We start from the raw sequence: 11,779 nt of genomic DNA, 5'->3' as shown, positions 1-11,779 counted from the left end.
ATCAAAAGACATAGACTGGCAGAGGGCTTAAAAAAACAGGATCCATTTATGTGCTTTCTACAATAGACTCACTTAAGACACAAGGGAAAAAACAGGTTGAAAATGAAAGGTTAGAAAAAGATATTTCATACAAAGAATGACCAGAAAAGAGTGGGGCTAGCCACACTAATATCAGACAAAGTAGACTTCAAATGTAAAACAACTAAAAGGACAGAGAAGGACACTATGTATTAATAAAATCCATCAAGAAGACATAAAAATCATAAATATCTGTGCACTGAGCCAGAATGCCCAAAAATGCATGAAGCAAACACTGACAAACAGAAGGGAGATGTAGACTCTTCTGCAACAGCACTTGGAGTCTTCAATACACCACTCTCCTCAATGTATAGAATATCTAGATGGAACAGATTTTGAATAAAATGATAAATGAACTAGACTTAACATTATCAGAAATTTGCACCCAACAGCTGAAGGATGTACATTTTTCTCAAGTGCACATGGGTAATTCTCCAGGATAGAACACACATGTTGTGTCACAAAGCAATCTCAATAAATTAAACAAGTTCAAAATCATAAAAAACACTCTCTCAGATAGTAATTTCTGAAGTGCACATGGATAATTCTTCAGGATTGACCACCTATTGTGTCACAAAGCAAGTCTCAATAAATTGAACAAGCTCAAAATAATACAAACACTCTCTCAGATAATAATAGAATGAAGTTAGAAATAATAATCAGTGAAAGGCAGGGAAATTCACAAATATATGGATGCTGAACAATAAACCTTTAAACAACTTATGGGTCAAGGAAGAAATTATAAGAGAAATCAGTAAATATCTTGAGGCAAGTGAATATGAGTACACAACGTATGAAAACTTCTGGGATGCAGAAAAGTTGGTGCTGAGAGGGAAGCTTACTGCTTTAAAAGCCTATGTGAAAAAAAAAAAAAGAGAAAAAATCGAGGACTTAAGTACACACCTGGAGGAAATTGAGAAAGAACAGCAAAATAACCCCAAAGCAAACAGAACAAAAGAAATCACAAAAATTAGAGCAGAAATAAATGAAATTGAGAATATGAAAACAATAGAGAGAAGAAAGAAAACCAGGAGTTGGTTGTTTGAGAAAATCAATAAAATAGATATGCCCTTAGCCAGTCTGACAAAGAAAGAAAGAGAGGATGCAATGAAATAAAAACAGAAATGGGAGGGACATGTAACTACTGACCCACAAAAATAAAAGAGATAATGAGAAGATACTATGAACAACTATATGCTAACAAACTAGAAAACTTAGATGAAATGGATAACTTTGTAGAAAAGCATGAACATCCCACATTGACTTGAAAAGAAATAGACAACCTCAACAAACCAATCACATGTAAAGAGTTTGAACAAGTCATCAAGAAACTTCCCCCACAAAAAGAAAAAATAAATAAAATAAAAGAAAAAAAGTCTAGGACCTGATGCTCTCACATGTGAATTCTACAAAGCATTCAAGAAAGAATTAGTACCAATGTTGCTCAAACTCTTCAAAAACAAACTGAAGAGGTGGGAAAGCTACCTAATGCTTTCTATGATGCAAACATCATACTAATACCAATGTGAGACAAAGAAACTACAAGCAAATAAAATTATAGACCAATCCCTTTAATGAATATAGATGCAAAAATCCTGAACAAAGAACTTGCAAAATGAATCCAGCAGCGTATTAAAAAATTATGCACCCTGACCAAGAGTGTTTTATTGCAAGTATGCACGGATAGTTCATACAAAAAAATCAATTAATATAATACACTACATTAATAAATTAAAAGAGAAAAAACACATGATCTTCTTAATTGATACATAAAAGGCATTTGACAATTTTCAGCATCCTTTCTTGATGAAAACACTTCAGGAAACTTCCTCAACATGACAAAAAGAGTATATGAAAAACCCACAGCTAACATCATACACATTGGAGAAAGACTGAAACATCGTGCTGGAAGTTCTAGCTGATTAGGCAAGAAAAATAAATAAAAGGCATCCATATTGCAAAGGAAGAAATAAAACTTTCAAACTTTGCAGACGACATGATTTTATATGTAGAACGTCCCAAAAAATCTACAGTAAAGCTGGTAGAGCTAATAAATGAGCACAGCAAAGTGGAGGATATGAAATCAATGCACAAAAATCAGTAGTCTTTTTATAAACTACTAAGAAGTTTGTGGAGGAAATCAAGAAAAAAATCCCGTTTACAATAGCGAACAAAAGAATCAAATATTTAGTAATAAATTTAACCAAGGGCATAAAAGACCTAAACACAGAAAACTAAATAAAATTGCTAAAAGGAATCAAGGAAGATCTAAACAAATGGAAGCACATAATGTGTACATGGATTAGAAGGCTAAATATTGTATGATGTCAGTTCTACTCAAATTGATTTATAGATTCAATGCAATAACAATTAAAATCCCAACAACTTACTTTGAAGAAATTGAAAAACCAATAACTAAATTTATTTGGAAAGGCAGCATGCCCCGAATAGCTAAAAATATCTTGAGAAAAAAAAAAAATGAAGTTGGATGTCTCACACTATCTGACTTTAAAGCATATTACAAAGCTACAATGGTCAAAACAACGTGGTACTGGCAAAGAGATAGGTATACTAACCAATGGAATCAAATAAAGTGTTCAAAATAGACCCTCTCATCTATGGATAATTGATCTTCAATAAAGGGATCAAGTTGACTCAACTGGGACAGAGCAGCTGTTTCATAGTGTTTGGAGAACTGGATATTCACATCCAGAAAAATGGAACAGGACCTCTATCTCACACCTTATACAAAATTTAACTCAAAATGGATCAAACACCTAAACATTAAAGCTAAGACCATAAAACTTTTAGAATAAAATGTAGGGAACTATCTTAAAGATTTTGTGATGAGGTGGTTTCCTAGACCTTTCACCCAAAGCAATGAAAGAAGAAATAGATAAATGGGACCTCCTCAAATTGAAAACTTATGCAGCAAAGGATTTTGTCAGGAAAGTCAGAAGGCAGCCTACACAATGGGGGATAGTATCACTACATATTACATATAAAATCTATATCAGATATTGGTTTCATCCAGGCTATATAAAGAGATCCTACAACACAACAATGAAAAGATACTTCAATTTAAAAAATGGGCAAAAGTCATGGACAGGCAATTTTCTGAAGAGAAAATACAAATGCCTCAAAAACATATGAAAAGCTACTCAAAATCACTAGCTATTATGGAAATTAAAATCAAAACCATAACAAGATATCATCTCACACCTACTAGAATGGCAATTATAGAACCAAACCAAACCAAACAAAACAAAAAAACCAGAAAACTACAAGTGCTAGAGAGGATGTGAAGAAAGAGGTATACTTATTCACTGTTGATGGGACTGCAGAATGGTGCAACTACTCTGGAAGGTAGTTGGCAGTCCCTCAGGAAGCTAAATATAGATTTGCTGTATGATCCAGCAATCCCATTACTCAGAGAAATTGAAGGCTAGTGTGCCAGTTTGAGTGTATTGTGTCCCCCAAATGCCATTATCTTTGTAGTCTCGTGTGGAGCAGAAGTTTTGGTGTTGGTTAGATTTGCTTGGAGTGTGCCCCACCCAGCTGTGGGAGATAATTTTGATGAGATGTTCCCATGGAGGCGTGGCCCCACCCATTCGGGGTGGGCCTTGATCGGTGGAGCTATATAAATGAGCTGACTCAAAGAGGAAAGAGAGTGCAGCTGTGAGTGACATTTTGAAGACAAGCAAGCTTGCTGGAAAGGAACGTACTGGGAGAAAGCCGTTTTGAGGCCAGAGCTTTGGAGCAGACGCCAGCTGCCTTCCTAGCTGGCAGAGGTTTTCCGGACGCCATTGGCCATCCTCCGGTGAAGGTACCTGATTGCTGAGGTGTTACCTTGGACGTTTTGTGGCCTTAAGACTGTAACTGTATAGCCAAATAAACCCCTGTTTTATAAAAGCCTATCCATCTCTGGTGTTTTGCATTCTGCAGCATTAGCAAACTAGAACAGCTAGGATGCAAATGGACATTTATAAACTGATGTTTATTGTGATATTATTCATGATTGCCAGGACATGAAAACAGCCCAAATGTCCATCAACAAATGAGAGGATAAACAAACTGTTGTATATTACATACAATGGAATATTATGCAGCTGGAAGAAAAAAGTCATGATGTGTATAAAAATGTGGATGAACCTTGAGGACATTATGTTGAGTAAACCTAGACAGAAACAAAAGGTCAAATAATGTATGGTCTCACTGATATGATCTAACTGCAATGAGCAATTTCTGAAAGTTCACATTAAGAACACAGGCTATCAGGATGTAGAAGGAAGGTAGATATTGGGCATTTGATGCTGAAGGAGTACAGAATGTTCAACAGGATTGGTTGTAAAGATCCATAAATGGATAGCACTATACTCTGTTTTGATAGCACAATATTGTAAATATAACGAACAAAGCTGAGTATGGTTGAAAGAGGAAGGCTAGGGGCATGTGAGATACATTAAGGAAAGACACAGGATAAAACTGGGATTACATACCAGCAAAAACTAGAGTGAACAATGATGGTGGTGATTAAAAGTAGAAAAATAAGAAAGTTTTTACATGAGGGAGAACAAGTGAATGTCAACATTTCAAGGTTGGTATATGAAAAAAATACAATCAATGAAACTCGGGTCTGTAGTTAACACTGTAATATTCTTCCATTAATGGTAACAAAGACAATACACCACAGCTAATGTCAGCAGAGGGGTATATAAGGGAGGGGTATAGGAGTCTTGTTGTCATCATTTCTCCTTTTTCATTTTATTTTATTTTATTTTTTCTTCATTCTTTTACCTTTTTTTTTTTCTCTTCTGGTCCTTTTCTTTATTTGCAGAAGAAATGGAGTTGTTCTTATATAGATTGTGGTGGTGAATGCACAATAAGGTGATTATATCAGGAGCTACTGATTGTTCACTCAGGATAGATTGCATGGTGTGCAAATAAAACTGTTTAAAAAAATAAATAGAAAGATACAGTTGCTGGAGAAGATGTTGAGAGAGAGATATACATATTCACTGTTGGTAGGGAAGTAAAAGGTGCAGCCCCTCTGGAGGGCAGTGTGTTGATTCCACAGGAGGCTAAATACGGTGTTGCTATATGATCCTGAAACCCCATTATTTGGTATATGTTTGGAAGAACTGAAAGCAGGGCCATGAATAGACATTTGCACACTGGTTCTTATGATAGCAATATTCACAATTTACAAAGAATAGAGGTGGCCTAAGTGCACATTGACAGGTGAATGGAAGGGCAAACTGGTGTACACATACAACAGAATATTGAAAGGCTGCAAGAAGGAATGAAATTGTGATGCATGCAACTAGGTGAATGAACCTTGAGGACATTATGTTGTGTGAAATAAGCCAACAAGGAAAGGACATATATTGTAAAGCATCAGTCATATAAAATTACTATATTGAGCAATTGCTGAGAATTGAATTTGAAAGCATAGGTACCAGGGGATAGAATGTGGACAGAGATTGAGCAATCAACAATGCAAGAGTGCAGAGTGTTCAATGAGGGTTATTGTAAAGGTTTGTAGAGTGTAAGCTCTTACAGCAGTCACATCTATTCATGAGACTTACTGTTATTTAAGAAATGTTTATTTGCTACAAAATTCATTTTCTCTGTAGCACACTTTCTAATATAACCTGTAAGGTTAGTTTATTTAAACAACATGGTTGCATGGAACTTAGAATTGGGAATGAGATCTAGTTATTATTTTTTTTCATTTTCTGTTTTCATAGCAAGTTTAATAAATTAGAATGTAGGAAACAAGAGCAACTAGTGAGCAAAATAACTTTACTCCTTTCAGGCTTTCTTTTTTTAAAATTATGTTTAAGAGTTACAAGTAAATGAAAGTGCTTCCCAAGCATGTGGCAAAATATCGAAGTTATTGAAACCAAGAATTAAGCTTATCAAATACAGTAGAATTATTTTTTCAATGCAATTCATTTTGAGTAGGAGACAGTCAAAGGTGCATTAGAGACAAATTTACTGATTCCTTACAGTCACTCTTAAGGCACAAAGATGAGCAGTCTTTTCTGTCATATTCATACATGTTCCAGAGAAACAAATATATGGCAATTATTGGCCTGTCTCAATCTTTATATGTGGAAATGAGAAAGTCTATGTCTCTGAAAATCACAGAAATTAAATCAGAAAAACCTGGCAAAATGACTAATACTCTACTTTAAAATCTACCATAATCACGTCATTTTGATAAAACTACACAGCTTTCAAGTGTCTCTAAAGTCTCTTACTTAATATTTCACACCTCTTTGCAAAAAATATGTACACACACACACACACACACACACACACACTTTAGCTTTTACAGTCTTTGGTAGGATTGCCTTACTTGATTAGATTTTTAGGAATGAAGCCAGATTGCCACATCTTATTTCAAAGTTTGTCTTGATGACAAATCTAGCTGCATATGTACTGGGAGTAGATTATCCTGAGCTGTTTTGCATGCCTTGAAATTGCCATTCCTTTTTTTAGTGCCTAAAACTAGTAGAAAAAAGGAATGCAGTAACCCATTTCTTCAGTCATATTTGAGGGTCCTCCAAGCAGACTCATTTGCTTCAATTTGGCAGGGAAAATCCTGGAAATACATGGCCCTAGTTTCATTTCAGCCTTGACTCAGATGTGGTAGAAAACTACCTTAAAAGTATCAGGGAAGTAAACTTACACAGAGAGATAAGGCAGGGTGAAAGAACAGGGGGTCCAGTAGCAGCAAGTTCACAAGCTAGACCAGTGCTCTGTACTCTACATTTATCTCAAGCAGTGGCCAAACTTCACAGAGATTAAGATAAGCATTAGAAAGATAAATTAATACAACCCACCCCACAACTGGGTGAGGTTATGTTAACTGCCTCATTTGTTGATAAAAGAGTGGCTAAGATCATGCACATCAGGATTTTTTAGGGAATGCCTTAAAAATGCTGTGATAAAGACATGCAAGTTAGCAGACATTCAAGAAAAGCTATGGAAACCATCTTGCCCAAATCTTCTTTGCCCATGGACAATTCCTTTTCACAGTCACTGGCATCACCTTGAACATGGGTGCAACACACTCAAAGACTGGCAGGAACGGGACCTGATTGGCACGTAACTCCAACCTTTTTCTCCATGTTGGTCAGAGAGTGAAGTTGGGGCGGGGGGCGGGGGGCGGTGCTGAATCTGTCTGTCGAGTCAGTTCACTAAGGTCGCTGATGGGGGTGGCAAGCAAAGTATCCTGGAGTACCACAGAGCCTTCCGACTTGCAGACCACATCTGCAGGGTGATTCTCTTACGTGGCTGGTATGCTGACTTGAACTGGGGCCAGGTGGTGAAAAGGGCCATTTTCTGCTAAGGACAGCAATTTATCCAGAAGTCTAGGTGGGGTATACTCTTCATCAGCCTGATTGGTCTTGGGCCCTTTGCCGTTCTTGGGTGAGTCATTTACAATAATAAGGAAGGACTGCCATGGAGTATTCTTATCATGTATTGAGGTGTGCCGCCAGAGAGTGGACTTATTGAAGGTCGGTCCACATGCATTACATGAATGACTTTACCCGTGTGTATTCAATGGTCGCGCTGGAGAGCGTTGAGCCGGGTGAACTCAACAGTCGCAACAGTAGGGACGTTCCCCTGTGTGGATTTTAATATGCTGGTAAAGTGAATTCCGTTGGGCAAAAGTCCTGAAACAAACTTCACATTTAAAGGGTTTGGATCCGGTATGTATTCTATTGTGATGTTTTAAATATTCTTAAGAAGCAATACTTTTGCCACATGTTTCACACATAAAAGGTTTTTCACCTGTATGACTCCTTTTATGATAAATGAGCATGTGGTTCCGAATGAATCTTGTATCACATTCATTACAAACAAAGTTTTTCCCCCTGAATGAATTCTCATGTGGGTGTTGAGGGTGGAGGGCTGCGAGTACCTGACCTCTCATTCAGTGCAGCGTAGGGCTAGTACACGGTGTGTGTGCACTCGTGCAGCTGCAGCACTGTTTTGGAACCCAGGCCCTTGCTGCATTGCTGGCAGCGGTGCCGCTCCCCGCCCCCCTTGTGCACCTGCTGCATGTGCTGCTTCACGTCCTTCTTCCTCTTGAACTTCTTTCCTCACAACTCATATGGGAAGTGGCACTCACTGCTGTGCACATGGTCCTCAAGGATGCAGCAGTTGGCGAAGGTGTCGCAGGGGTAGACCACCTCAGCAGCAATGTTATGGCGCTGCTGGATGTGTTTCAGGAAGCTTTTCTCATATAGAAATGCTTTCTTGCAGGTAGTGCACTGAAAACAGCTCTTCTTCTTCCCCTCCTGGTCCTCTTGGTCCTCCCCTTCTTCCTTCCCTGCCTTTTGCAGCACTTGTCCAACTCAACACCAGCATTGCCCTCCTCATTTGGGGAATTCACATTTTTCATAACTGGCTCCACCTCTGTTCCTACTTATTTGTGTTTTGGTCTTGGGGTCTTTACAGATTAACATGATAACCTAATGCACCCCAGAGTACTTTGGGCAGAAAAAAAAAAAAAAAAGAGTATTTGCAAACTCCCCTTGAGGGAATGGGGAAAATTTTAGAAATATTAATCCTCCTTACTTTGGGAATCCCTGATATTCCCACAAGCGTTAGGCAATCCCAATTTAATGAGACAAGCCCTTGATCTCGGGGCTTTCCCTTATTAAACCTATTTCTGCAAAAGTAAAGCTAAACCTACTAACAATTATGCCTAAGTGTCATCCCCAGAGAATCTCTTTTGTTGCTCAGATGTGGCCTCTTTCTCTCAGCCAACTCTGCATATAAAATAACTACCTTCCCCCCTATGGGAGACATGACTCCCAAATTTGTAAGTCTTCCTACCAATGAGGGATAGGAATCCCAGGTATGAGCCTGGCCCTGGCATTGTGGGATTGAGAATGCTATCTTGACCAAAAGGGGTAAAAGAAATGCAACAAGATAAAGCTTCAGTGTCTGAGAGACCTCAAATAGAGCTGAGAGGTCAATTTGGAGGTAATTCTTATGTATTATATAGATATTCCTTTTTATTTTCTAGTGTATTAAAATGTCTAATAGGAAATTCATGAATCTGTTGAATGGCAATCCAGCAGACTTGATTCTGGATAATAATTGTATAACTATGTAGCTTTTATCATGTGACCATATGATAGTGAAAACCTGGTGAATGACATTCCCTTTAACCAGTGTATGGGTAGATGATTAAAAAAGTAATGACATAAAACATAAAAATAATATGGGGGTAAAGGTGGTATGGGATGGTTTGCATGTTCTTTTTAATTTTTTTAATTTTTTAGTTTTTCTTTATTTTAGGGTAATGAAAATGTTTGAAAATTGATTCTGACAATGAATGCACAACCATATGATGATACTGTGAGCCACTGATTGTATACTTTGGATGGATTATGTGGTGTGTGAATATATTCAATAAAATTGCCTTAAAAAAAAAAAGACAAGAGAGGAGGGCACCAAATTGAAGAGTATTAGTAAGGATAACTTACAGAGAAGAAAACAGAGGGAAAAATAGTCCTGACAAATAAAAACTGAAGTATAAGGTGGTTGTTTCAAGAACTGCCATTACAAAAAAACTTTGAATATGTGTTGAAAGATACAGACTCCCCTATTAAAAGATACAAACTGGCAGAATGGATAAAAAGTATGATCCATTAATATGTTGTTTACAAAAGACTCATCTTAGACCCAGTGACAAGAGACTGAAGGTGAAAGGATAGGGAAAAAAAATAGTCTACACAAGGCGTAACCCAAAGAAAGCAGGGGTACTAAAATCAGACAAAATAGACTTTAAATATGAAGATGTCATAAGAGACAAAGAAGAGCATTATATATTAACAAAAAGGACAATTGACTAAGAAGAAATAACAACCATAAATGTTTATGTACCCAATCATAAAAGTACATTAGACAAACATTGGAAAAACAGAATGGAACAATAGACATTTCTATAACAATATTGGGAGGCTTCAATACACTACTCTCTTCTATAGATAGAAAAACTAGACTGAGGACCATAATGAAATTCAGAACCTAAACAATGTGATAAATGAATTTGACCTAACGGACATGTATAGATTATTGCACCCCAAAATACCAGGATATACATTCTTCCCTAGCACTCATGGAATTTTCTCCAGGACAGATCATATGCTGGGACACAAAAAATGTCTCAATAAATTTAATATTATTGAAATTAATTAATGCACATATCTGACCATAATGGAATATAGTGTAAGTCAATAACCACCAAAGAACTAGAACTTTCACAAATATATGGAGGTTGAATGACACACTCTTAAACAATCAGTGAGTCAAAGAAGAAATTGCAAGAGAAATTGCTAAACATCTGGAGATGAATCAAAACAGAAATATAACACATCAAATCCTATGGGATGCAGTGAATACAGTGCTGAGAGAGAAATTTATAGTTCTAAATGCATACTTTAAAAAGGAAGAAAGAGCTAAAAACCAAAGACCTAATTGAACAACTGAAGAAGCTAGAGAAAGAGCAGTGAACTAACCCTAAAGTACGTAGAAGAAACAAAATAACGAAGATTAGAGCAGAAATCAATGATCTGGAGAACAACAACAACAAAAAAATAAACACAATAGAGAATAAATTAAACAAAAAAAATGGTTCTTTGAGAAGATCAACAAGATTGACAAATCCTTAACTAGACTGGCAAAGTCAAAAAGAGAGATCAAAATAAACAAAAACAGAAATGAAAGGGGGTTCATTAAATGAATCCCTAAAAATGTTTAAAAAATTATAAGAGGATACTATGAACAACCGTACACCAACAAACTAGAAAACTTAGAGGAAATGGACAATTTCCCAGAAACACATGAACCACCTAGACTGACTCAAGAATAGGTAAAAGACCTCAACAAACCAATCACAGGTAAAGAAATTCAATCAGTCATGAAAACCTTTCCTACAAAGAAAAGCTCAGGGTCAGATGGCTTCACAGGGGAATTTTACCAAATATTCCAAAAAGAACTAACAGCATTCCTGCTTAAACTCTTCAAAAAAAAGAAAACAAAAAAAGAAGAAAAAGGAACACTAACTCACTTTACTAAGCTAATATAACTCTAACACCAAAACCAGATAAAGATACTACAAGAAAGGAAAACTACAGGCAAATCTCCCTAATGAATACAGATGCAACAATTCTAAACCAAATACTTGCAAATTGAATCCAAAGGCACACTAAAAGAATTAAACACCATGAACAAGTGGAGTTCTTTCCAGGCATTCATGGATGGTTCAACATAAGAAAATCAGTCAATGTAATACAACACATCAACAAATTAAAAGGGAAAACTCACATGATCTTCTCAATTGATGCTGAAAAAGCATTCAAAAAATTCAGCATACTTTTCTGACAAAAGCATGTTGAAAGGTAGGAATCAAGGGAAACTTCCTCAAATAGATAAAGGTCATATATGAAAAACCCACAGCCTGCATCATACATAATGGTGAGAGATGCCTTCCCCCTAGGATTGGGTCTGAAACAAGGATGCCCACTGTCACCACTGCTATTCAATATTGTGCTAGAAGTTCTAGCTAGGTCAATTAGGCAAGAAAATAAATAAATAAATAAATAAATAAATAAATAAATAAATAAAGGCATCCAAATTGGAAAGGAAGAAGTAAAACTCTCATTATTTGCAG

The 11,779-nt window shown here is 36.6% G+C and overlaps 1 pseudogene; it reads right to left on the bottom strand.

Annotated features, from left to right (window-relative positions):
- Positions 1–7,160: 7,160 nt before the first annotated feature.
- Positions 7,161–11,499, bottom strand: LOC119506004 (annotated as a pseudogene).
- Between the last annotated feature and the right edge of the window lie 280 nt (positions 11,500–11,779).

This window comes from Choloepus didactylus, chromosome 11, assembly GCF_015220235.1.
Source record: "Choloepus didactylus isolate mChoDid1 chromosome 11, mChoDid1.pri, whole genome shotgun sequence".
NCBI classification, from domain to species: domain Eukaryota; kingdom Metazoa; phylum Chordata; class Mammalia; order Pilosa; family Megalonychidae; genus Choloepus; species Choloepus didactylus.
The sequence above is the reverse complement of the archived record's forward strand: the minus strand, read 5'-3'. Positions and strand labels throughout refer to the sequence as shown.